Raw genomic sequence first — 27,628 nt, forward strand, 5'->3', positions numbered from 1 at the left:
TCTTAAGCACTAACCCACCAGTTACAACTAGGAATATCCGCCGAAACAGGATGCATGATAGCCATGGTAACAAAGACTCAAAAATCAGCCAATAACACAAGTTCAAAATTAATTCAACATCAGTGAGTTAACCAAAATCAAGGTGATAGTGACTTCATGGCATTTCCCAAATCCTCCAACCCAATAGATATAAAATTTACCAAGTTCTGTACAAATTTTGACAACAGAAAATTTATTAATTTGAGTTGATTTATTCCTCCTTAGTGTCTTTTCAATAAGCCTCTAGCAATCATTTCATGAAGATGTTTCAGCGCTTGATCATTTTCACCTTTTTCCAACAGAGCACGAATAGTTATTTCGTAAGTTACAGCATCCGGAGAGCAACCATTGTCTTCCATTTCCAACTTTAAGGCCAATGCTTCATCAAGTAGGCTCTCTTTGCAGAGCCCCTTTATCATAACATTGTATATCCTTGTGTTTAGGTGATAGCCTTTAATGGAAAGATCTTGAAAAATCTCTTTTGCATTTTTAAGCCATCCACTTTTGCATAGGCCATCTATAAGTATGGTGTATGTATATATATTCGGATCAATGCCACTCTCTTTCATTTGATTGAATAACATAAGTGCCTTGTCATGTTGTTTGATATTGAACAAAGCATCCATCAAAGAACTGTAAGTGACTATATTAGCGGGTTGACCTCGATCATGTATCTTTTCAAGAAGCTCCAAGGCACAAAGGATTCTCCTTGATTTTCCCAAGCCATCAATTAGAGTACTGTAAGTTACCGTGTCAGGAACCAAGTTCTTGCGACGCATCTCTTCGAAGAGATTCAAGGTGTCATCGATCATTTTACTTTTGCAAAAGCCATTAATCATGATATTGTAACTCCGAACATCAGGAAACACTCTATTATCAGCCATTGTGTTGAATACATATTTTGCCTTATTTACCTTATTAACCAAACAATATCCGTCCATTAAGCTGTTATAAGTAACCACATCTGGTTTCACACCATGTTTTGTCATCACAGCCTACACATTCTTAGCATCTTTGATCTTTCCTTCCTTGCATAGCCCATCGATCAAAATACTATAGGTACGAACATTTGGTATAATGTTTCTAAGCACCATCTCACTTAACAAATCAATGGCTTCCTTATATTGACCCACAAGACACAATCCAAAAATGAGAGAACTGTACGTGATAACATTAGGAGAAATTCCCTTAGCAAGCATTTCAGAGAATAAATTAGGGGTGCACAGACCCGGCCCGGCCCGAAGGCCCGGCCCGGTCCCGAACACTTTTGGGGCTAATTTGGTGTGATTTCATCGGGTTTAGGGTCGGGTAAGGGTCTCAAAAATAGACCCGGTCATTATTTCGGGTCGGGTCCGGGTCATAGCTCGGGTCACCCGAAGTCGGCCCGGTGACCCGGTCATTATACACAATTAATATTTTGTGTTATTAGTGATGGATCATGACTATTCTTATGTGGAATTTAAGTATTGTAAATCTTAATATTTTGTGTTATTAGTCATTATAAAACTATAAGTTAATGTTTTATGTTTATAATGTATAAGACTTTAGACTAATGCATAATATTATGTTATTTGTATTGATTTAAATATTTGGTATTATTAGACAATATTAGTATTGATTGTGGTTATACTTTAGTATTGATTGTGGTTATGCTTTAATTTTGAAGAAGGGTTGGTTCTTGTTATATTTTTCTAAGTGAATTTTACCATGTTAAATAATGGTTGGAGTCTTGAAAATTTGGATATTTTTACATGCTAGCTTACAAGAAGGTATCAACGTAATGTAATGTTAACGGCCCGGTTTTCACCCGGTTTTCACCCGGTTTTTACCCGGTATAATTGTGGCCCGAAAGTGTATTGGTTTCATCGGGTCTAGGGCCGGGTTCGGGTCTAATAAATAGACCAGGTGTATATTTCGGGTCGGGTCTGGGTCACATCAAACCCGGCTTCACCCGGCCCATGTGCACCCCTAGAATAAATGAAAAGCCTGACTTACAAGTGTATCCTTGCAGAGGCTATCAATAATTGCGCTGTACATGAAGACATCAGGAGCAATGCCATACCGTGGGATCTTTCTCAACACTTGAATAGCAGCTGATGTGTGTCCGGCCTTACAGAGGCCATTGATCAAGGTCCCATAAGTGACTTGGTTGAAGTGAAATCCATGAGCCAGCACTCTGTCATGAAAGCGCACTGCTTTTTCAACACTACCACGGAGACAGAGACCTTTCAGGATTGTTGTCAATGTTACCGTATTAGGTTGATAATCCATTCTGAAAATCTTGGCCAATACAGAGAAAGCAAGTGACATACGACCCATGCCGCAACAACAATTAATTACGATGTTCAAAGTAAATAAGTCGGGAGCGATTCCTCTGGCTTGCAATTGCTGAAAAAGGGAAATGGCGGTGGGGAAATGGTTGGTCTTGGCAAGAGATCCCAAAATCTTGGTGAATTGGATGATGGATGGAGGGCGACGCATAGAGAGCATGCGAGTGAAGGAATCAACAGCTTCATCAACTTGGCGAAGGGATGGGGGCTCAGAATGAGAGTGAAGGGATGAAGAGGAAGGGAAGGAAACAAAATTAGGGATTTGGAGAAGAGAATACCTAAAAATGAAAGTGATCCTTGAGGTTGAGGATGACAACATTTTAGTGATTCGCACTTTCGCTGTTGTCTAAGTTTGAGGGAGTGCTCTCTGCTCTCTGCTCCAAGACGTAGACGACTAGTCGTTGCTATCTCTGCCGAAATAGTTTTCTCTGCGGAAATAATTGTTCCGCGTATGTCCAAGACAAGGACAACAACTTGCGCATCACACGCCTCACCTTTATATAAATCATTAAATTTTATTTTAAAAAAATTAAAGATTAATATAAAAATAAAGTATTGATGCATTTTGATAAATATAAAATATTTTAATATAAAAATAAATATTTTTTTATATATAATATTTTAAATAATAATATAATTTTTTATTTTTTAAATAAATAAATATAAAACAAAAATATAAAAATATGAGTATTTTTTATTTATTAAAATTAATCATTATGTAATAATAATTTTATAATATTCAAAAATTATGTGAAAGTAATATTTTAAGCTGCAACAAAAATATAAAATAATTGAATTTTATATTACTCGATAAATAATTAAATTATTATATTCAAAATTTATTAACTAATTACTTTGTTAAAAATATTATTATATAATCTAATTTTTTTATCAAAATATTTGTGAAATTTAAAATATTCACAATTTTTTCAAAATTTATTCTTTTATTCTTTTGTACCTTTTTTTCTTTTCTTCCAACGTTACAATTTCAACCAATCACCAATTAGTATTAGCTGTTTACACCGACTATTTATTGTTTTCGATCATCTTAAGTTTTAAATTTTAAATTTTAAATCTTAAATTCTATATCTTAAATTGATTTTATTTTCAAATTTTTTACTTAAATTTTGAATATTTTTATTATTTTTAATTTTAAATTTTTTTAAATAGTATTTTCTTTCTCTACATTTTCTAAACCAAACAACAACAAAATTATTTTTTCATCCATTTTCTTTCCCTACGTTTTCTTTTCTCTCATATTCCTTCTGTGTTAGTAGCATTTGCTATCTTAGCACTGACGAGTCTATATGTTTGCTTAGATGAAGAATTTTCTGTTTTTTTTGTGTAACACTCTACTACACAGAGCCTTACGCTTAAGTCGTAAACCAGAGGTGACAAGATATTACGACCTCTAAAAGAAAAGACTTATATAAATATAGTTGAAAGAAATTATAGCTAGGAGCCTTGAAGAATAAACTAAACAAAGCGAAACAGAAAATCGTTTCACACTTGCGTGAATAATCGTAAAACAGATAGGTAAGCTCAAAAGAAGGTTAAAAACAAAATATACAGATCAGAGTTCCAAAAACATAGATATCAAGCTCCAGACTCGACCTGCGAAACTAAGGCCGGCCAGAGTATATATATATATATATATATATATATATATATAACCCAAAATAAAACTCAAACTACATAACAAGCACCTGTTTCTCCAAGTCAATCTCTAGGAGGGACAAACATAAAATATATACAGAGGAGAATCTATATACATATATACATAGCATAAATATAAAATACAGCATCCCAAAATAATCAAACTTCGCTTGCATAGAAAACAACAGACGCTCAGCAAGACACATCTCGACCTGCATCTGAAAACAACAACATAGATATGGAAGGAGAACTGGAAGTTCTCAGCATGGTAATGGTGCCCACATACATAATATATAAGGTCCCAAGAAAGCCAGAGGCGATCCTAGAACTACGACACTCAGATTTAAAACTTAAAGTTTATAATTAGAAAACCATAAACAGGATAGGTTATCTAAGGTTCTTACTTCTAATTCCTTTCTAACTTAAGCCCTAATTTTCGCCTTCTTCCAATCCTCCAAAACTACGGTACATAGACAAGCAATACAGACAAAGCAAACACAAGTAGGGTACAGATACAACAGGTAGCAAATATAGCAGGTAAGTATAGTAATCTCATAGGCAAGCCCAATTACTGTACAATCAAACAAAACACACATATGCATATGATGTATGCCTGCCCTATGACTGATGAGTCTCATCTGTCGGTTATATAGCCAACCCGACATGTTCGGTAGCTAACCCAAACATCGTCCTATTGAAAATTGGTGAGCGGTACAGTACCACGATCCTCACCTGGTGGGCGGTAAACCACCTCAATTCCCACCATCTGCGGGTGGTAAACCACCTCGCTCCTCACAGACGTTTTCAATTGAAAAACAGCACACACGTGGGTGGTAAATAACCACGATCCCCACAAAATAATTTTATATCAAATTCATCTTCATCATCATTCAATTCATTCAACAATTATTATCATTACGCCTCTCATTTCGTTCATCAATAGTTCACACTCAAAACATAATTCTCTTCTTAACTAAGTAAAACATAATACTTTCTTGATAAATTGAAATTCCAACATAATACTTTTCTTAATAAATCAAGTTCCAAAACATAATGCATTTCATTTCTTTATAAATCAAAGTCAAATAATATAACTCTGTTATCCATATTTGTCTAAATAATACTTCAAACTAAATCTCCAATTTTTATAAAAATTTTGGCAGCATCTCCTTTAAAATTCGGACTTTTTCACCCTTCTCGAGTCCTAGCCAAACCACCTCTCAAACCATTTTCACATCATTTCCAATAAGCCAAACCAATTCCAATATCAAAATTATTTCCAACTCTCAGTTCATTCATTATTCAACAAACACACATATATATATAACTCAACCAATCCTCAATAGGCTGGAATCGAGGGGTAATCAAGGCTAAGGAGATGAAACCGAAGTGTATTGAGCCATTTGAAGTACCAAGACGGATTGGTGGCCGGCGACGTATCAAATTGTTTTGCTATTGTATCAGTTCAATTAGAAGAAAATTTAACGTTTCAAGTACTTCCGGTTAGAATGGACGATACCAGTGTTGAGTGACTGCGCGGACGAGTAGTACTATTAGTAAAGGATTCTTGGAGTCGAGATGGAATTGAGGAACACACTTGAGAGCTTGAAATCTGGAATGGGAAGTGACTACCCACACCTATTTTCAGGTAACTGAATATGAATTTTGAGGGCAAAATTTTTAATTAGGTAGGTAGGATGTAAACCCCGCGAAATTAGTAAATAATTAGCCAATAAATTAATTATTATTATATGAAATTAGGAAAATTAATTTTTATAATTTAGAGGAGTAGAAATATTAAAAATACGAATTTTGATACTAATTTTAAAGATTTTGGCCCAAAATCGGGTCAACAGGCCGAATCGGTTGGACCAGGCCCAAACTAGGCTTAAGGCCCGCTTATATAAACATGATTCAGCCATTCTCTTCCTCATTTCTTCGGTAGAAGCACGCTGAGAAGAGAGTTAACGTGCGTAATCACTTCCAATTTTCAATCGTCCGTAACTTTCAATCCGGAGTTCTGATTGACGAGCCGTCAGCGGCCACGCGTTCGTCTCGGAATTCTCTACAAAAATCACATATCAATTTGGTAAGAATCTAGCAATTTATTACTCAGCCACTCTTCCCTAATTTCGAAATTTAAGGTTTTGAATTTGATAGATTATGTGATTTTAACGTTCTAGGCTTAAGTTAGCTTGAGGAAACTATTAGGTTTTGTTCATTTAAGCCATGGGTAAGGTAAGAAACTCCTATTTCTTGGTGAATTTTTAATTTAGTGAACTCTATGTTGATTATAATGATATTGTGTGAATTAGATTGTGTTCTTATTGATTTGGAGTTCAATTGGACGGTTTGGAACAAAATCCGGGTGATTAAGCTTGAGGAATTGACATTTGGAAGTTTAGAGCTTGTGAAAGGAGAGGTTTTTGAGGTGTTCTGAACTTAGGGAGGAATCGCCCAAGGTATGTGGTGCACAAATTGTGAATCACACGTTTCACAACTCGTACCACTAACCAGCAAGTGCACTGGGTCGTCCAAGTAATACCTTACGTGAGTAAGGGTCGAATCCCACGGAGATTGTTGATTTGAAGCAAGCTATGGTTATCTTGTAACTCTTAGTCAGGATATAATATCAATACTAATTCTTAGTTTTAATTGTAAAAAGTCAAAGGGCATAAAACAAATACTTGTTACTCAATAATGGAGAATATGTTGGGGTTTTGGAGATGCTTTGTCTTCTTTATTTCAGTTTTTCTCTTGTACTCCTCTTCACACACGCAAGGCTCTTTCCATGGCAAGCTGTATGTAAGGTGTCACCGTTGTCAATGGCTACTTCCCGTCCTCTCAGTGAAAATGGTCCAAATGCTCTGTCACAGCACGGCTAATCATCTGTTGGTTCTCGATCATGTCGGAATAGAATCCCTTGATTCTTTTGCGTCTGTCACTACGCCCAACAATCGCGAGTTTGAAGCTCGTCACAGCCATTCAATCCTTGAATCCTACTCGGAATACCACAGATAAGGTTTAGACTTTCCGGATTCTCATGAATGCCGCCATCAATTCTAGCTTATACCACGAAGATTCTGATTAAGAAATCTAAGAGATATTCATTCAATCTGATGTAGAACGGAGGTGGTTGTCAGGCACACGTTCATGGATTGAGGAAGGTGATGAGTGTCACGGATCATCACCTTCTTCATAGTGAAGCGCGAATGAACATCTTAGATAGGAACAAGCGTGTTTGAATAGAAAACAGAGATAATTGCATTAATTCATCAAGACGCTGCAGAGCTCCTCACCCCCAACAATGGAGTTTAGAGACTCATGCCGTCAAAGAGTACAAAGTTTAGATCTGAAAATTTCATGAGGTGCGAAATAAACCTCTAAAAGTTGTTTAAATACTAAACTAGTAACCTAGGTTTACAGAAAATGAATAAACTATGATAGATAGCGCAGAAATCCACTTCTGGGGCCCACTTGGTGTGTGCTGGGGCTGAGACTTAAGCTTCTCACGTACCTGGTCTGTTTTGGGCGTTCAACGCCAGGTTGTAACCTGTTTCTGGCGTTGAACTCCAACTTGTAACTTGTTTCTGGCGCTGGACGCCAGACTACAACATGGAACTGACGTTGAACGCCAGTTTACGTCGTCTATCCTTGAGCAAAGTATGAACTATTATATATTGCTGGAAAGCCCTGGATGTCTACTTTCCAACGCAATTAAGAGCGAGCCATTTGGGGTTTTGTAGCTCCAGAAAATCCACTTTGAGTGCAGGGAGGTCAGAATCCAACAGCATCAGCAGTCCTTTTTCAGCCTGAATCAGATTTTTGCTCAGCTCCCTCAATTTCAGCCAGAAAATATCTGAAATCACAGAAAAACACAAAAACTTATAGTAAAGTCCAGAAATGTGATTTTTAATTAAAACTAATAAAAATATACTAAAAACCAACTAAATCATACTAAAAACTAAGTAAAAACAATGCCAAAAAGCGTATAAATTATCCGCTCATCACAACACCAAACTTAAATTGTTGCTTGTCCCCAAGCAACTAAAAATAGAGTAGGATAAAAAGAAGAGAATATGCAATGAATTCCAAAAACATCTATGAAGATCAGTGTTAATTAGATGAGCGGGGCTATTAGCTTTTTGCTTCTGAACAGTTTTGGCATCTCACTTTATCCTTTGAAGTTCAGAATGATTGGCATCTATAGGAACTCAGAATTTAGATAGTGTTATTGATTCTCTTAGTTCAGTATGTTGATTCTTGAACACAGCTACTTTATGAGTCTTGGCGGTGGCCCTAAGCACTCTGTTTTCCAGTATTACCACCGGATACATACATGCCACAGACACATAACTGGGTGAACCTTTTCAGATTATGACTCAGCTTTGCTAAAGTCCCCAATTAGAGGTGTCCAGGGTTCTTAAGCACACTCTGTTTTTTTTTTTTTTTTGCTTTGGACCTCGACTTTAACCGCTCAGTCTCAAGTTTTCACTTGACACCTTCACGCCACAAGCACATGGTTAGGGACAGCTTGGTTTAGCCGCTAAGGCTAGGATTTTATTCCTTTAGGCCCTCCTATCCACTGATGCTCAAAGCCTTGGATCTTTTTTATTACCCTTGCCTTTTGGTTTTAAGGGCTATTGGCTTTTTGCTCTTGCCTTTTGGTTTAAAGAGCTTTTGGCTTTTCTGCTTGCTTTTTCTTTTTCTTGTTCTCTCTTTTTTTTTCGTATTTTTTTTTCTGCAAGCTTTGTTCTTCACTGCTTTTTCTTGCTTCAAGAATCATTTTTATGATTTTTCAGATTATCAAATAACATTTCTCCTTTTTCATCATTCTTTCAAGAGCCAACAATTTTAACATTCATAAACAACAAATTCAAAAGACATATGCACTGTTCAAGCATTCATTCAGAAAACAAAAAGTATTGCCACCACATCAAAATAATTAAACTATTTTAAAGTTCAAAATTCATGTACTTCTTTTTCTTTTTCAGAAAACAATTTTCATTTAAGAAAGGTGATGGATTCATAGGACATTCATATCTTTAAGACATACACACTTAGGTACTAGTGATCATATAGTAAAGACACAAACATAATTAAACATGAAGCATAGTAAACGAAAAACAGGAAAATAAGAACAAGGAGATTAAGGAATGGGTCCACCTTAATGAGGGTGGCGTCTTCCTCTTCTTGAAGAACCAATGGTGCTCTTGAGCTCCTCTATGTCTCTTCCTTGCCTTTGTTGCTCTTTCCTCATAGCTCTTTGATCTGCAGTCAATTGCTCTACAACTGAATTATGGAAAAACAAAAGCAATGCTTTTACCACACCAAACTTAAAAGGTTTGCTCGTCCTCGAGCAGAAGAAGAAAGAAGTAGAGAAGATGGAGGAGATGGAAGTGTGTGAATGGGTGGGTTTGGGAGGGGAATGGTTTGAATTTGAATGGTGAGGTAGTTGGGGATCCTGTGGGGTCCACAGATCCAGTGGGGTCAAGGATTTAGCATCCCTGCTCCAATTAGGCGTACAAAATGCCCTCACTGTGTAATCCTGGCGTTTAACGCCAGACTGCTGCCTGTTTCTGGCATTAAACGCCCAAATGTAGCCTGTTTCTGGCGTTTAACGCCAGATTGATGCTTGTTTCTGGCGTTAAACGCCAGCTTGGTGCTTGTTTCTGGCGTTAAACGCCAGACAGATGCTTGTTTCTGGCATTTAAACGCCAGAATGATCTTCCTCCAGGGTGTGCTATTTTTCATGCTGTTTTTCATTCCGTTTTTGATTTTTCATTTGTTTTTGTGACTTCACATGATCATCAACCTAAAGAAAACATAAAATAGCCATGGAAAATAAATAGATATAGTTAAATAACATTGGGTTGCCTCCCAACAAGCGCTTCTTTAATGTCAATAGCTTGACAGTGAGCTCTCATGGAGCCTCACAGATAATCAGAGCAAGGTTGGGACCTCCCAATACCAAACTTAGAGTTTGACTATGGGAGTTCAACACCAAACTTAGAGTTTAGTTGTGGCTTCCCACACCAAACTTAGAGTTTGACTGTGGGGGCTTTGGTTGACTCTGCAGTGAGAGAAGCTTTTCATGCTTCCTCTCCATGGTTACAGAAGGAGAACCTTGTGTCTTATAGTTTGCAATGCCTGCAAACCACAGAGCTTCCTGAATAGCAAACAATTGCTCATCCGGAAAGGTTTCAGAGATCTCAGTAGGAGGGAGGGATGCTCCTGCTACTGGTTCTATCCGGGACAGGTGATCAGCTACTTGATTCTCTATCCCTTTTCTGTCTCTTATTTCTATATCAAACTCTTGCAGAAGCAATACCCATCTTATGAGCCTGGGCTTTGAATCCTGCTTTGTGGGTAGATATTTAAGAGCAGCATGGTCAGTGTACACAATCATTTTTGATCCTACTAAGTAGGATCTAAACTTGTCAATGGCATAAACCACTGCAAGTAATTCTTTTTCTGTGGTTGTGTAATTTTTCTGGGCATCATTTAAAATACTGCTAGCATAATAAATGACATGCAGAAGCTTGTTATGCCTCTGTCCCAATACTGTACCAATGGTATGGTCACTGGCATCACACATTAGTTCGAATGGTAATGTCCAGTCTGGTGCAGAAATAACTGGTGTTGTGACCAGCTTAGCTTTCAGGGTCTCAAACGCCTGCAAACACTTTGTGTCAAACACAAATGGCATGTCAGCAGCTAGTAGATTGCTCAGAGATTTTGCAATTTTTGAAAAATCCTTTATAAACCTCCTATAGAATCCTGCATGCCCCAGAAAGCTTCTGATTGCCTTAACATTGGCAGGTGGTAGTAATTTTTCAATTACTTCAACTTTAGCTTGATCCACCTCTATTCCCTTGTTTGAAATTTTATGCTCAAGGACAATCCCTTCAGTCACCATAAAGTGACATTTTTCCCAGTTTAAAACTAGGTTGGTCTCTTGGCATCTTTTCAGAACAAGTGCTAAATGGTTAAGGCAGGAGCTGAATGAGTCTCCAAATACTGAAAAGTCATCCATGAAGACTTCCAGAAACTTCTCTACCATATCAGAGAAGATAGAGAGCATGCACCTCTGAAAGGTTGTAGGTGCATTACACAGACCAAAAGGCATCCTTCTGTAGGCAAACACTCCAGAAGGACATGTGAATGTTGTTTTCTCTTGGTCCTAAGGATCTACTATAATTTGGTTGTAACCTGAATAGCCATCCAAAAAGCAGTAATATTCATGACTTGCTAGTCTCTCTAGCATCTGGTCTATGAATGGTAAAGGAAAATGATCCTTCCTGGTGGCTGTATTGAGCCTTCTGTAGTCAATACACATACGCCACCCTGTAACTGTTCTTGTAGGAACCAGTTCATTCTTTTCATTATGAACCACTGTCATTCCTCCCTTCTTAGGGACAACATGGACAGGGCTCACCCAGGGGCTATCAGAAATAGGATAGATAATCCCAGCCTCTAGTAACTTAGTGACCTCTTTCTGCACCACCTCCTTCATGGCGGGATTTAGCCGCCTCTGTCGTTGAACCACTGGCTTAGCATCATCCTCCAATAGGATCTTGTGCATGCATCTGGCTGGGCTAATACCCTTAAGATCACTTATGGACCACCCAAGAGCTGTCTTGTGTGTCCTTGGCACCTGAATTAGTGCTTTCTCTTCCTGTGGCCCTAAAGTAGAGCTTATGATTATAGGAAAAGTGTCACATTCTTCCAGAAATGCATATTTCAGGGATGGTGGTAGTGGTTTGAGCTCGGGTTTAGGAGGTTTCTCCTCTTCCTGAGGAGTTTTTAGAGGCTCTTTTATTTCCTCTGGTTCCTCCAGATCAGGCTGAACATCTTTAAAAATGTCCTCTAGCTCTGATTCGAGACTCTCAGTCATATGGACCTCTTCCACCAGGGAGTCAATAATATCAACGCCCAGGCAGTCGTCTGATGTGTCTGGATGTTGCATAGCTTTGACAACATTCAACTTAAACTTATCCTCACTGACTCTCAGGGTTATCTCCCCTTTTTGGACGTCAATGAGGGTTCGTCCAGTTGCTAGAAATGGTCTTCCTAGAATGAGGGTTGCACTCTTGTGCTCTTCCATTTCCAGCACTACAAAGTCAGTAGGGAAGGCAAATGGCCCAACCTTGATAATCATGTCCTCAATTATGCCTGATGGATATTTAATGGAGCCATCAGCAAGTTGAAGACAGATCCGGGTTGGTTTGACCTCTTCAGTCAAGCCAAGCTTTCTGATAGTGGATGCAGGGATTATGTTGATGCTTGCCCCAAGATCACATAGAGCTGTCTTGGTGCAGTTACCCTCTAATATGCATGGTATCATAAAGCTCCCGGGATCTTTAAGCTTTTCTGGGAAGCTTTTCAGAATGACTGCACTGCATTATTCAGTGAGGAGAACTCTTTCAGTTTCTCTCCAATCCTTCTTATGACTCAAGATATCTTTCATGAACTTGGCATAAGAGGGTATTTGCTCAAGTGCCTCTGCAAATGGAATCTTTATTTCAAGAGTCCTGAGATAGTCTGCAAAGCGGGCAAATTGCTTATCCTGCTCCTCTTTGCGGAGTTTTTGAGGATAAGGCATCTTGGCTTTGTATTCCTCAACCTTAGTTGCTGCAGGTTTATTTCCTATAGAGGTAGGTTGAGAAGCCTTCTTGAGGGATTTATTATCAGCACTTACAGGTGTCTGATCCCTCACTGGCATTTGAAAGCTAGGGTTGGAAGCTGGAGTGGCATTAGACGCCAACTCCTCATCTGTTCCTGGCATTTGAACGCCAGAACTGTGCTTCCTTTGGGCGTTCAACGCCAGTTCCTTGCTTGTTTCTGGCGTTGAACGCCAGTCCTGAGCATGGTTTGGGCGTTCAGCGCCAGCCTTCCACCCAATTTCTGGCGTTTTAGCGCCAGAATTATTTTTCCCTGGGCTCTTACTGTCCTCAGATGGAATTTGGGTAGTTTGCTCATTTCTTGGCTTCCTGCTGCCTTGAGGTGGGGTATTTAATGTTTTCCCACTTCTTAATTGAAATGCTTAGCATTCTTCTGTTATTTGTTTTGACAGCTGCTGCTTTGTTTGCTTTAATTATTCTTCCATATTTATATTAGCCATCCTTGTCTCTTGTAGTCTCTCCTTGAATTCGGCTAACTGTTTTGTTAGAAAATCCAATTGCTGATTGAATTCAACAGCTTGTTCTGTAGGATTGAGTTCAATTAGTGTTTTAACCTCTTCTTTCATGGAAGGGTCACTGCTTAGGTACAGATGCTGATTTCTGACAACTGTATCAATGAGCTCTTGAGCTTCTTCAATTGTCTTTCTCATGTGGATAGATCCACCAACTGAGTAATCTAGAGAAAGCTGAGCCCTTTCTGTAAGCCCATAATAGAAGATGTCTAGCTGAACCCACTCTGAAAACATTTCAGAGGGGCATTTTCTTAGCATCTCTCTGTATCTCTCCCAGACATCATAAAGCGATTCATTATCTCCTTGTTTAAAGCCTTGGATATCCAACCTTAGCTGTGTCATCCGTTTTGGAGGAAAGTATTGATTTAGGAATTTTTCTGTCAGCTGTTTCCATGTCTTTATGCTAGCCTTAGGTTGGTTATTTAACCACCTCTTAGCTTGGTCTTTTACAGAAAATGGGAACAGTAATAATCTGTAGACATCCTGATCTACTTCCTTATCATGTACTGTGTCAGCAATTTGTAAAAACTGTGCCAGAAACTCTGTAGGTTCTTCCTGTGGAAGACCGGAATACTGGCAACTTTGCTACACCATGATAATGAGCTGAGGATTCAACTCAAAGCTACTGACTCCAATGGAGGGTATGCAGATACTACTCCCATATGAAGCAGTAGAGGGGTTAGCATATGACCCCAAAGTCCTTCTGGACTGTTCATTTCCACTTAGATCCATGATGGAGAAAGGGAGATGATGTAAAATTAGAGAAAAAATATTTTTATTTATTTATTTATTTATTTATTTCGAAAATGAAATAAATTAAAATAAAATAAATAAAAATTGGGTGAGAATTTTCGAAAAATGAAGAGAGAGAGAAAAAAATGGTTAGGAAGTTTTGAAAAAGATATGATTGAAAGGATTTGATTGGAAAAGATATGATTTGAAAAAGATATGATTTTTAAATTGAAAATTTGATTTGACTAATAAGAAACAACTAAATTTTAAAAATTTTTGAAAAAGTCAAATCTAATTTTCGAAAGTTATGAGAGAAAAAAGGGAAAGATATTTTTTTGATTTTTGAATTTTTAATGATGAAAGAGAAAAACACACAAAAGACACACAACTTAAAATTTTTAGATCTAATGCTCCTTGTTTTCGAAAATTCTGGAGGGAAAACACCAAGGAACACCAACTTAAAAATTTTAAGATCAAAACACAAGGAAGACTCAAGAACACCTTGAAGATTCACAAGAACAACAAGAACATGAAGGTAGAACACCAAACTTAAAATTTTTAGAAAACCAACTTAAAATTTTCGAAAATTATAAAAAGATTAACAAGAAAATACCAAACTTAAAGTTTGGCACAAGATTTAATCAAAGAAAAATTATTTTTGAAAAGAAAGATTTTTTTTTTAAAAAAGATACCCAATTACCAAGAACATAGACCAACGCTCTAGCCAATTGGGCAATAAATGTAACACTTGTTTTGAAGAAGTATTTTTAATAACTAAGAATAAAATTTTTTTTGAAAACTAATGTTTTGAAAAGGCACAAGAAAAACAAGAAAAGAAGCAGAACAAGAAAAACTAAAGATCAAACAAGAAAAATAAACAAGAACAACTTGAAGATGAAGAAGAAACAAAGAACACAAATTTCGAAAATTTTTTAAAAAACAAAGAAAGGCATGTAATTGACACCAAACTTAAAATATGACACTAAACTCACAGAAAAACTAAAAACTAATAAAGAAAAATAATATTTTTGAAAAAATTTTTGCAAAGAATATAAAAGACTCTGACCCAAAAGACAAAATTTTCCTAATCTAAGCAACAAGATTCACCGTCAGTTGTTCAAACTCAAACAATCCCCGGCAACGGCGCCAAAAACTTGGTGCACGAATTGTGAATCACACGTTTCACAACTCGTACCACTAACCAGCAAGTGCACTGGATCGTCCAAGTAATACCTTACGTGAGTAAGGGTCGAATCCCACGGAGATTGTTGGTTTGAAGCAAGCTATGGTTATCTTGTAACTCTTAGTCAGGATATAATATCAATACTAATTCTTAGTTTTAATTGTAAAAAGTCAAAGGGCATAAAACAAATACTTGTTACTCAATAATGGAGAATATGTTGGGGTTTTGCCGTTTTGGAGATGCTTTGTCTTCTTTATTTCAGTTTTTCTCTTGTACTCCTCTTCACACACGCAAGGCTCCTTCAATGGCAAGCTGTATGTAAGGTGTCACCGTTGTCAATGGCTACTTCCCGTCCTCTCAGTGAAAATGGTCCAAATGCTCTGTCACAGCACGGCTAATCATCTGTTGGTTCTCGATCATGTCGGAATAGAATCCCTTGATTCTTTTGCGTCTGTCACTACGCCCAACAATCGCGAGTTTGAAGCTCGTCACAGCCATTCAATCCTTGAATCCTACTCGGAATACCACAGATAAGGTTTAGACTTTCCGGATTCTCATGAATGCCGCCATCAATTCTAGCTTATACCACGAAGATTCTGATTAAGAAATCTAAGAGATACTCATTCAATCTGATGTAGAACGGAGGTGGTTGTCAGGCACACGTTCATGGATTGAGGAAGGTGATGAGTGTCATAGATCATCACCTTCTTCATAGTGAAGCGCGAATGAACATCTTAGATAGGAACAAGCGTGTTTGAATGGAAAACAGAGATAATTGCATTAATTCATCAAGACGCTGCAGAGCTCCTCACCCCCAACAATGGAGTTTAGAGACTCATGCCATCAAAGAGTACAAAGTTCAGATCTGAAAATGTCATGAGGTGCGAAATAAACCTCTAAAAGTTGTTTAAATACTAAACTAGTAACCTAGGTTTACAGAAAATGAATAAACTATGATAGATAGCGCAGAAATCCACTTCTGGGGCCCACTTGGTGTGTGCTGGGGCTGAGACTTAAGCTTCTCACGTGCCTGGTCTGTTTTGGGCATTCAACGCCAGGTTGTAACCTGTTTCTGGCGTTGAACTCCAACTTGTAACTTGTTTCTGGCGCTGGACGCCAGACTGCAACATGGAACTGGCGTTGAACGCCAGTTTACGTCATTTATACTTGAGCAAAGTATGGACTATTATATATTTCTTGAAAGCCCTGGATGTCTACTTTCCAACGCAATTGAGAGCGCACCATTCGGAGTTTTGTAGCTCCAGAAAATCCACTTTGAGTGCAGGGAGGTCAGAATCCAACAGCATCAGCAGTCCTTTTTCAGCCTAAATCAGATTTTTGCTCAGCTCCCTCAATTTCAGCCAGAAAATATCTGAAATCACAGAAAAACACACAAACTCATAGTAAATTCTAGAAATGTGATTTTTAATTAAAAACTAATAAAAATATACTAAAAACCAACTAAATCATACTAAAAACTAAGTAAAAACAATGCCAAAAAGTGTATAAATTATCCGCTCATCAGTATGGTTTTGGTTTCTCATAGATAATATATAATGTTTTGTGAAAACATAGGCTAGGTGACCATAGGATTGGTTGGAAATGTGGAAATATGTTAATGCTAGTAACCTTAATAGAAATGTGGAATTATATTGCGAAAGAGTTGATGAATGATAATTTTGTTGAGTTGGTTGTAAGGGATTGTGTTAATTAATGTTGTTGATGGGAGTTGATGAATGATTATTAATGAATGTGAGTATTGATGATGAAGGATTGAGGATTGGTTGAGTTATATATATGTGTGTGCTTGTTGAATAATGAATGAATTGAGAGTTGGAAATGATTTTGATATTGGAATTGGTTTTTCTTATTGGAAATGATGTGAAAAGGGTTTGAGAGGTGGTTTGGTTGGGACCCGAGAAGGGTGACAAAGTCCGAATTTTAAAGGAGATGTTACCGAAATTTTTATAAAAAATGGAGATTTAGTTTGAAGTATTATTTAGACAAGTATGGATAACAGAATTATATTATTTGATTTTCATTTATAAAGAAAAAAATGCATTATGTTTTGGAACTTGATTTAGTAAGAAAAGTATTATATTGGAATTTCAATTTATCAAGAAAGTATTATGTTTTGAGTTTTACTTAGTTAAGAAGAGAATTATGTTTTGAGTGTGAATTATTGATGAACGAAATGGGAGGTGTGATGATGATAATTTTTCAATGAATTGAATGATGATGAGGATGAATTTGATATGAAATTATTTTGTGGGGATCGTGGTTATTTACCACCCACCAGATTTTAAAGAAAATAATTTTGTGGGGATCGTGGTTATTTACCGCCCACGTGTGTGCTGTTTTCCAATTGAAAATGTCTGTGTGGATCGAGGTCGTTTACCGCCCGCAAATGGTGGGGATCGAGGTGGTTTACCGCCCACCAGGTGAGGATCATGGTACTGTACCGCTCACCAGTTTTCAAGAGAACGATGTCTGGGTTAGCTACCGGACATGTCGGGTTGGCTATATAACCGATAGATGAGACTCATCAGTCATAGGGCAGGCATGTATCATATGCATACGTGTGTTGTTGTTATGTAGAACCTCCAGACTCCATTACCATGCTGAGAACCTCCGGTTCTCATTCCATATCCATGTTGTTGTTTTTAGATGCAGGTAGAGATGTGCCTCGCTGAGCATCTGGAGTTTCCTGTGCAAGCGAAGTTTGGTTATTTTGGGATGCTGTATTTTGTATTTATGCTATGTATATATGTATATAGATTCTCAACTGTATATATTTTATGTTTGTCCCTCCTAGAGGTTGACTTGGAGAAACAGGTGCTTGTTATGTAGTTTGAATTTTGTTTTGGGTTGTATATATAATTATATACTCTAACCAACCTTAACTTCGCAGGTCGAGTCTGGAGCTTGATATCTATATTTTTGGAACTCTGATCTGTATATTTTGTTTTTAACCTTCTTTTGAGCTTACCTATCTGTTTTACGGTTATCCACGCGAGTGTGAAACGATTTTCTATTTTCGTTTTGTTTAGCTTATTCTTCAAGGCTCCTAGATATAATTTCTTTCAACTATATTTATATAAGTCTTTTATTTTAGAGATCGTAATACCTCGCCACCTCTGCTTAATGACTTAAGCGTAAGGCTCTGTGTAATAGGGTGTTACATTTTGCAAATAATCATCAATTCTATTCTATAAAGAATCACTTTATAAATTTCATTTCCCATATTTCTTTCTACTTTTTATAATTTAAATTTTGAGCGACAGATGTATTGAAACAAAAGGTTAAAAGTATACTCCTTTTTTTAAATTGTACTATTTAAAAATCTCACCTAATTTCTTGGTTTATGTGCAAAATGTATTGAACTTCTAGCTAAAGTAATTCTTTTGTTTTCATCGTTTCACTTTTGACAGTAAAAATTGTACCATTTTAAGACACAAATTTAGACCTACATCCAGCTCCTCATTTTAGTAACCCTACCTTAGTGTTGTCTACAACATGAGCCTCTTTAATTACTATAGTACTTGCTCAATTGCTAGTTTTGTTGCTTTCCTATTATAATTGTAGCGTGGGCTTCATCTTGCTCGCCTTGCATTTTTTCTAAATTGTTTTTTAGTTTTGCAATCTCTTGTCCTTTAGCTTCTTCAAGGTCAATTAGTGTATTGAGAATGGTATAATATTCAACCATGGTTGTTAATGAATTTTTATGATGTATTTCTCTTAGCTAGACTAATAATTATGTGAGTTCTTTGGGGTATTCTGATGCGAAAGGAAAAGATGGATTATTTGACAAATTATCAAAGTAGGAATTAACTGGTTTTATTTACAAAATTCATTGTTGTTTTATGATTTGTTTGTATTTTTCTATTTTCACTAGCATTAGTTTAATTGGCCATCAGTTTAGCCATTGTATTCTCTTTACTCAAAACTTTTTGAGTTGTGCATTATTTGAACCTCATTGTCATGTTATCAATTTATCATTTTCAGTCCTTCTTAATCAGTAGATATCACAGCCTTGTGATTAAAAAAAAGGAGGGTTCTCCTTGTGAAGAATTTGAGGTGACAGTCTGGATTGCGAATGGTCTTATAATACCACCTTGTCACAAAGAAGTATAAATATTTGTCACTTTTTAATTTTGATATTGAAAAAATTAATGTGTTATCCACCATTATTAGGATTTTGAGTCTTATTCAGGAGTGTAAAAGACGGTTGTTAATAAATCAGAGGGTCCGATTTAGTATAACACAAATCGGAGATTAGGTTTTTTTAAATCCTCAATTTTGATCCACCGATTTAGATTTTTAAAATTTTTTTATTTTTTTTAACTACAAAACCTACCCTCTGATTTGCTACACACTTGACAAAAAAATTTTGCACACACAATACTTAGGGTTCGATTTGTTCATTAATCAAGTTTGAGAACAAATTAGAGGTTAGATTTTCTCTCCCTCACAATACCTACCCTCATATTTGTGTATGAGGAGTGTTAGGGGCCATCAACTTTTGTGTTTTGTAACCATCAATTGGCCATCAATAATGTTTTTAATGGTGTGAGATTACATCCAATGGTAGGAGATCACTCACTTTTCTTTTGATGGTTAAGTGCTGGCCACAAAACACAAAAGTTGCTGGCCTCTTAGACTTTCTCTTTGTGTATTATTGTTTAAAAAATTTCTTAACTCCATATCAATACGATACCCGCAACAACCCATAACAATGTATAACACATAATGGAAATCCATTAAAAAATGTAGGTAATATTCTTATTGCTTTTGTGGGAATTTATTTTGAACAAATCAAAAAAAGATTCATCATCCTTTTACTTAAATTCAGGAAACATTCAAGAGTGCACATATTAAAATAATTCAGAATTAAGAACGTGATGTTTAAAAGGGTGAATGTACAAATAAAGAATTTTTACTATGGTGTTGAAGGAATTATTTTGATTGTTCATGTTTTTATTAAAGGTGAATACTCTAATGAAGATTTTAAATTGTTGAGTTTGGAAAACTTGAAATATGATGATGATCAAACATTATTAAAAATATTAATTAGAAATTATTAATTTGATTATTGATGCAAAATTGTTTACTTAATAATTTCTATGTTGCATGCAGATTTTGGTTATTGGACATAAAGCAACTTAAAGCCCAAATATGCTAAGATAATATATTCAGCTTTGTGCAAAAATGCTATATGATATGTGGCTTATTATGTTATTTGGGCAAGAAAATCTAATAAGCAATCCCATTTAATCATTGCTTCAAGACCAACAAGGCTTGGTCCGAATTGAAGGAAGAAAGAATGAAATTAGAGCTTGATTGAGTTCGGTTACCTAACCCCACTAAGGAATGGAATTCAAATTCATTTAACTTGATTTAATGCCTTGGTAACTGGAAAGAGAAACTTGAAATTGATTTGATTGCTTTTATTACTCTCACATGTTACTAAGCATGGGGAGTGGGGAATTAACTCTTTTTAATTTCATTCATCAATTCCATTGAAAGCTTTTTACTCTTCTCTCTCTTCTCTCTCTAGTTTTCGGTCATGTCACAGGAAAGAAGAAGAAGTAGGTTATCAGAGGAGAAGTACAGTAGCAGAGAAGCTAGGAAGAAGCAAGAGGCCAAGGTGATGATGGCTCTTGCAAAAAGAAGATCTACAGTATGGCGTGGCTGAGATCTTTACCACAAATGGTAAAATGTGGTGAAGAAGCCTCAAGATCACCATGCCTAAAAATGGTGGAAGATCCAGTTCGGTCAGAGAAAAAGATCCCTGGGGTATGGCTCGTCTCTACTTTTTGTTCGTCCATCACAGAAGGTAGCTACTGTAGCTACGTTGGGAAGAAGCAGAAGTGGAGCAGATGGAGCTATCAAGGATCAAGGGTTCATCAAGGGTCAGAAATCCTTCTTGGGGACCAAGTCAAGATGGAAGGCTCAGATTGATGAAGCTTGATGAGAAGGGATGAGAGAGAGGTAATTGCATGTTGGTTTTGCTTTCGGTTCCCTCTCTCTTCTCTCTGTCCGAACCGGTTTTATGTTGAAGAAGAAGAAGAAGTTGGCTCGGTTAGACCGGTTTCAACTTTGGAAGCTTCCCCTTCTATAATAAGGGTGAACGGCCAAGGCTTGAAGCAAGGAGAGAAAGCACATAGTTCTCATAGCTACCCAAGCTAACAGAAGTTCTTCTCCTTCAATGTGTTTCATTTTGTATTTTCTTTAGTTTTGTCTGTCTTGAGTCTCATGATGAAAAAAGTAAACAGTGTGAGGTTTGTAAGAAAAAGCCTGTGAGCGGAAAAAGGCAGAGGGTACAAAATTAAAGAAAAAGCCATAGATGTCTTAGAGGTCCTTTGTACATCTGTGTTGTGTATCATAATTCTGTGGGAATCCCCTTGCAAGTTGGGTTAACACTTAGCAGTTGAAAGCTTGGTGGGTTACCAAGTCAAGTTCAGGATTGGGGATAGATTCTGGACTTGTCCCGGATAGGAAGGGTAGTTCCTAGGGAGAATTGTTGTCTGTAATCAAGATGATTATAGTGAAGTTCCATCATTGTTGTGATGGAGACTGGATGTAGGCTGCATTGCACTTAGCAGCTGAACCAGGATACTTCTTGGTGTGATTCTCTCTTTTTCTTCTACTCCATTTCAGTTTCTATTCGCAGGAGACAAAATTGAAAAATATCTCTTGGCTGGTTATGAAACAAAAAGAAAAAGTCTCTTGACTAGTCACGAGACAAAAATAAGAAAAATCTCCTGAAGCTATTAAAAGGCAGAAAGTAACACACAGTAAAAAAAGGGGGCTAAGATTCAACCCCCCCTTCTCTTTGCCACTGATAACCATCAATTGGTATCAGAGCTTGGTCTCAAAGAGATCAAGCTTTGCAGCTTGGAGAAAAGATCCTGATGGCAGAAAACAGTGGCTCAAACCTGGTGTCCTACACTCTGACAGAAGGGCCGTCAAGCAACAGACCTCCTCTCTTTAATGGAAAGAACTATACTTATTGGAAGGAAAGAATGAAGATTTTTGTTCAAGCAGTAGACTACAGACTCTGGAAGATAATCCGGAAAGGTCCTCAATTTCCAACCACTACAGGAGCCAATGGTGTGGTTTCTCTCAAGAATGAAGCCAACTGGACAGAAGAAGACAGAAAAAAGGTGGAGCTCAACGGCAAAGCGATCAACTTGCTCAACTGTGTGATCAGCTTCGAAGAATACCGACGGGTATCAAGATACACAACGGCAAAGAAAATCTGGGACAAACTTCAAGTCACTCATGAAGGCGCAACCCTTGTTAAGAAGACCAGAATAGACATGCTAAATAGAGAATATGAAATGTTCTCAATGAAGGAAGGAGAATCAATAGATGATCTGTTTGAAAGATTCAACATCATCATCAATGGCTTGGATGCTATGGGGATCACATATCCTGAATCTGTGCTTGTGAGGAGAATTTTGAGAAGTCTCACAAAAGAGTGGGAAACTAAGGCAATAGTAATATCTGAGAGTAGTGGTCTTGATTCTATGACTTATGATGATTTGAGAGGAAATTCACTTGCCTTTGAAAACACATATTTGAAAAAAGATACTAAAAGAAAAGGAATAGCTCTCAATTCTGTTACTAACCCTCTGGATGATGAATCCAGTGATAACTCATCTGAAAATGATTTTGTTTTGTTTGCCAAAAAATTCAGGAAAATGGTGAAATTGAAGGAAAGAAGCAAAGGAAGCGGCTCAAAGAAACCAAAGAAAGATTTCAGTAAAGTGATCTGCTACAACTGCAAAGAGGTTGGGCACTTCAAATCAGATTGCCCTAAACTGAAAAAGGAGGATAAGCCAAAAGGGAGAAAAAAGAAAGGTCTCATGGCCTTATGGGAAGACTTAGAGAATGACTTTGATGAAGATGAAGAATCAGAAACCAAGTCTCAAACTTGCCTAATGGCAGATCACGTGGAACAGGTAGTTTTTCCTAACCCTGACACTGAAGACCTTCATCTCATGATAGATCACCTTTCTAAAAAGATTAGATGCTTCTTAAGTGAAACCAAGATCTTGAGTCTCAAATCGAAATTCTTAAAGCTGAAAATGGTTTTCTAAAAGAAAAATTGAGAGAAGCTGAAACTGCTGTTGATCTTATTGAGGAAAACAAGCGGTTGAAAGCTGAAATAAAAGGTTGTGAAAAACAGCATTCTGTGGTTGCATATCTAAATTGTTTTGAAGAAAATGAGAAGCTGCTCAAAGAGGTAAAAAGACTCAAAGAGGACTTAGCCACCTTTGCTCAAAGTTCAGAAAATTTAAATCAACTATTAGCTAGTCAAGAACCTATTTATGATAAAACTGGGTTGGGATTTCATAAAACTGAAAAATTTGTTAAAAAACCTTCTTTTGCAAATATGGCATCATCTTCTAATGATGTAAGGTTTCAAAACCCAACAAGCTTTGTAAAAACAGCAACTAATAGATTTTGTAGATTATGCAACCGGAATGGACATTTTTCCATTCAATGTTTCTTTGGTGAAAGAATGATTGGAAACAAAGTTTGTAAAATTGTTTGTGACTATAATGGCTTGGGACAAAGAAGATGGTTTAACGTCAAAAGATCCAAAAAGATTTGGATACCTAAGGTCACTTGAGCTTATTTTGTAGGTGTGCCTAGCATCCAAGCGAAAGGACAATATGTGGTACATGGATAGTGGATGTTCTAGGAATATGACCGGAAAGACAACCTTCTTCATTAAGCTTGATGAGTATGATGGAGGGTTTGTCACTTTCGGTGATAATGGAAAAGGAAAGATAGTGGCCATAGGTAAAGTTGGTAAGAGTTTTTCATCCTTCATAAATGATGTTTTACTTGTTGATGGGTTGAAACACAATTTACTAAGCATTAGCCAATTATGTGATCTTGGATATGAAGTTATTTTTAGGAAATTGGATTGCTTAGTTATTTGTGAAAAATCTGGGGAAATTTTGTTTAAAGCTAAAAGGTGTAACAATGTGTATGGATTGACTCTTGAGGATTTAAAAGATCAAAAAGTAACATGCTTTACATCACTTAAATCTGAAAAATAGCTTTGGCATAAGAAATTGGGTCATGCAAGCATGTACCAAATTTCTAAGCTAGTTAAGAAAATTTGGTGAGAGGTATTCCAAACATTAAATTTGATAAGGATATTACTTGTGATGCTTGTCAATTAGGCAAACAAGTAAAATCATCTTTTAAACCAAAAGATGGAATCTCCACTAAGAGACCATTAGAAATGTTGCACATTGATCTTTTTGGTCCCACTAGAACTCAAAGTTTAGGAGGTAAACACTATGGTTTGGTGGTGGTAGATGATTAATCTAGATTCGGTTGAGTACTCTTCCTAGCTCATAAGAATGATGCTTTCCATGCTTTTTCAACTCTTTGTAAAAGAATTCATAATGAAAAAGATTTGAAAATTGCCCACTTGAGAAGTGATCATGGAAAAGAATTTGAAAATCAAGATTTTGAAAAATTCTATGATGATTTTGGAATTGCACATAACCTCTCATGTCCTAGAACTTCTCAACAAAATGGGATAGTTGAAAGAAGGAATAGAAGCCTTCAAAAAATGACTAGGGCTATGCTTTGTGAAAATGATATTCCAAAATTTTGTGGGTTGAAGCTGTAAATACAGCTTGTTATATTTTGAATAGAACTATCATTCGAAAAGGAATTAAGAAAACTCCTTATGAGCTATGGAAAGGAACCCCACCAAATCTTAAGTATTTTCACATTTTTAGATGCAAATGTTTTGTACTTAACAATAAAGAAAATCTTAGAAAATTTGATCCAAAATCCTATGAAGGAATGTTTGTTGGATACTCTACCACTAGCAAAGCATTTAGAATTTACCTCAAGGAACATAGAACCATAGAGGAATCCATACATATGTCCTTTTGTGATACTAATTCAATTCCCAGTGCCCTTTTAGATGATGATACAGGAAGTGAAGCTGATATGAACCATCAACCAAGTCAAGAAAGTCCCAATGCTGTCCCTATCTGTCCAGATTTGTCTCATCGGGATGGAGGAGACATTTTAGTTTTGTCTCCTGAACCAGTTAGAGAATCTGGAACAGAACAGTCAACTGAACCTCATCAAGGCAGAACCTTACCTCAAAGGCCAAGAGAATGGAAGTTTATGAAGAGTTACCCCCCATGATTTTATTATTGGTGATTCTCCCCAAGGCGTTCACACTAGATCCTCAAGCAAGAAGTAATTGGAACCTAGCAATGTTGCCTTCTTGTCCCAATTGGAACCTCTCAACGTGAAGCAAGCTCTTGAAGATTCCTCTTGGGTCAAAGCCATAGAAGAAGAGCTAGCTCAATTCAAAAAGAATGAGGTTTGGACACTTGTACCAAATTCAAATGGTAAGAAGGTAACCGGTACAAAGTGGATCTTTAAAAATAAATTAGGTGAGGATGGTAGTGTTGTTTGTAACAAGGCTAGATTAGTGGCCCAAGGTTACGATCAAGAGGAAGGCATTGATTTTGATGAGTCATTTGCCCTGGTGGCTAGAATGGAAGCAATTAGGTTGCTTCTTGCCTATGCTGCCCATAAGGGTTTTAGAATGTTCCAAATGGATGTTAAATGTGCTTTCCTTAATGGTTTTATAGATATGGAAGTATTTGTGGCTCAACCCCCCGGTTTTGAAAGTAAAGAATTTCCAAATCATGTTTTTAAACTTTCAAAGGCTCTTTATGGCCTTAGACAAGCTCCAAGAGCTTGGTATGAAAGGCTTAGTGCCTTCTTGTTGGAAAATAAGTTTCAAAGAGTATCACCGATACTACTTTGTTTATAAAAGAATCTAATGATGATATTTTGCTTGTTCAAGTTTATGTGGATGACATAGTGTTTGGTTCGGCCAATGAATCCTTGTGTGAAGAGTTTGGAAAACATATGACTAGTGAGTTTGAAATGAGTTTAATGGGAGAACTAACTTTCTTTCTTGGTCTTCAAATTAAACAAACTCCTAGTGGCATTTTTATTCACCAAGGTAAATATGCAAAAGAATTAATTAAGAAATTTGGCCTAGAAAATTCTAAACTAATGGGAACACCAATGCATCCAAATACTAAACTTGAAAAAGATGAAAATGGCAAAGATGTGGATAAAACACGGTATAGAGGAATGATAGGCTCACTCATGTATCTTACATCCTCTAGGCCGGATATTGTTCATAGTGTGGGTGTATGTTCAAGGTTTCAATCTCACCCAAAAGAATCTCATCTTTCGGCCGTCAAAAAAATCATTAGATACATTAAGGGAACATGTGACTTTGGCTTATGGTATCCTAGATCTAATGATTTTTGTGCAGTGGGATTTTATGATGCAGATTATGTAGGAGATCGGGTGGATAGACGAAGTACATCCGGAATGTGTTGCTTCCTTGGAAGCTCACTAAACATGTGGTCAAGCAAGAAACAAGCCACTGTTGCTCTATCCACAGCTGAAGCTGAATACATATCTGCCTCTGCTTGTTGTTCACAATTAATTTGGTTAAAAACTTAGTTAGAGGATTATAAGTTGAAAATCAATAGCATACCTTTATTTTGTAATAATATGAGTGCTATAAACATTTCAAAAAACCCTGTTCTGCACTCTAGAACTAAGCACATTGAAGTTAGATATCATTTTATTAGAGAACATGTACAAAAGGTACTATTAATATTCAATTTGTGAAATCCGAAGAACAACTTGCTGATATATTCACTAAACCTTTGTGTGAAGATAGGTTCTGTTCATTAAGGAACAGTTTGGGAATGTTAGAATTAAGTTCTATTGAGAAATTGTGATCTTTACTGATTCTGTTTGGTTTTGTCTCGTAGGAAGGGAGGAGACAAATTTGAAGACGTGATGAACATGCCATGATACAGGGGGAGACTGAACTTGATGTTAGTAAACTTGGGTCCAACCAATCCTTCTTTGACCCTATCCATGACTCTGGCCCGTTTGAGTTCTTCATCATTTTTAAAATAATTCTTTTTGGGAAGTTATCACCCCATATCTTGTTAAGGGGAGTATATGTCAAATCAAAATCTTTTCCCTTACTCTCTCCCTTGATTCAAGGAAAAGATCTTTCAGTTATCCTCTTAATTTTAAAATTTCCTTGATGATAACCGCTCCATTAAATGCTCATTATTCTAATAATCCTCTCTCCAATCAGCATTAAATGCAGCTATAACATCTCTCCACAACCCACCCTCTTCGGCCATCTTTTCATATTCTCACCATCTACTTCTTCCTCTCTTATTATGAAAAAGAAAGTAGCGCCTAGGAGAAGCAAACGAACCCCTTCCTCCAAAAATCCTCCATCCTCCTCTGCACCCCACACTTACACACATTCATATTCACTCCATTTCATCCTCATCCCCCTCTTCACATTCAACAGAAGCCATGAGGAAGAAAGTCATTCATCAAAGAACTTCATCTCGCAAGAAGCCTGAAAAAGAAAAAGGG

The 27,628-nt window shown here is 36.8% G+C and overlaps 1 pseudogene; it reads right to left on the reverse strand.

Moving 5' to 3' along the window:
- Positions 1 to 260: 260 nt before the first annotated feature.
- On the reverse strand, positions 261 to 2,714 carry LOC107642079 (uncharacterized; annotated as a pseudogene).
- Between the last annotated feature and the right edge of the window lie 24,914 nt (positions 2,715 to 27,628).

The sequence above is a fragment of the Arachis ipaensis genome, chromosome B5 (genome assembly GCF_059453495.1).
Source record: "Arachis ipaensis isolate K30076 ecotype BB chromosome B5, ASM5945349v1, whole genome shotgun sequence".
NCBI classification, from domain to species: Eukaryota; Viridiplantae; Streptophyta; class Magnoliopsida; order Fabales; family Fabaceae; genus Arachis; species Arachis ipaensis.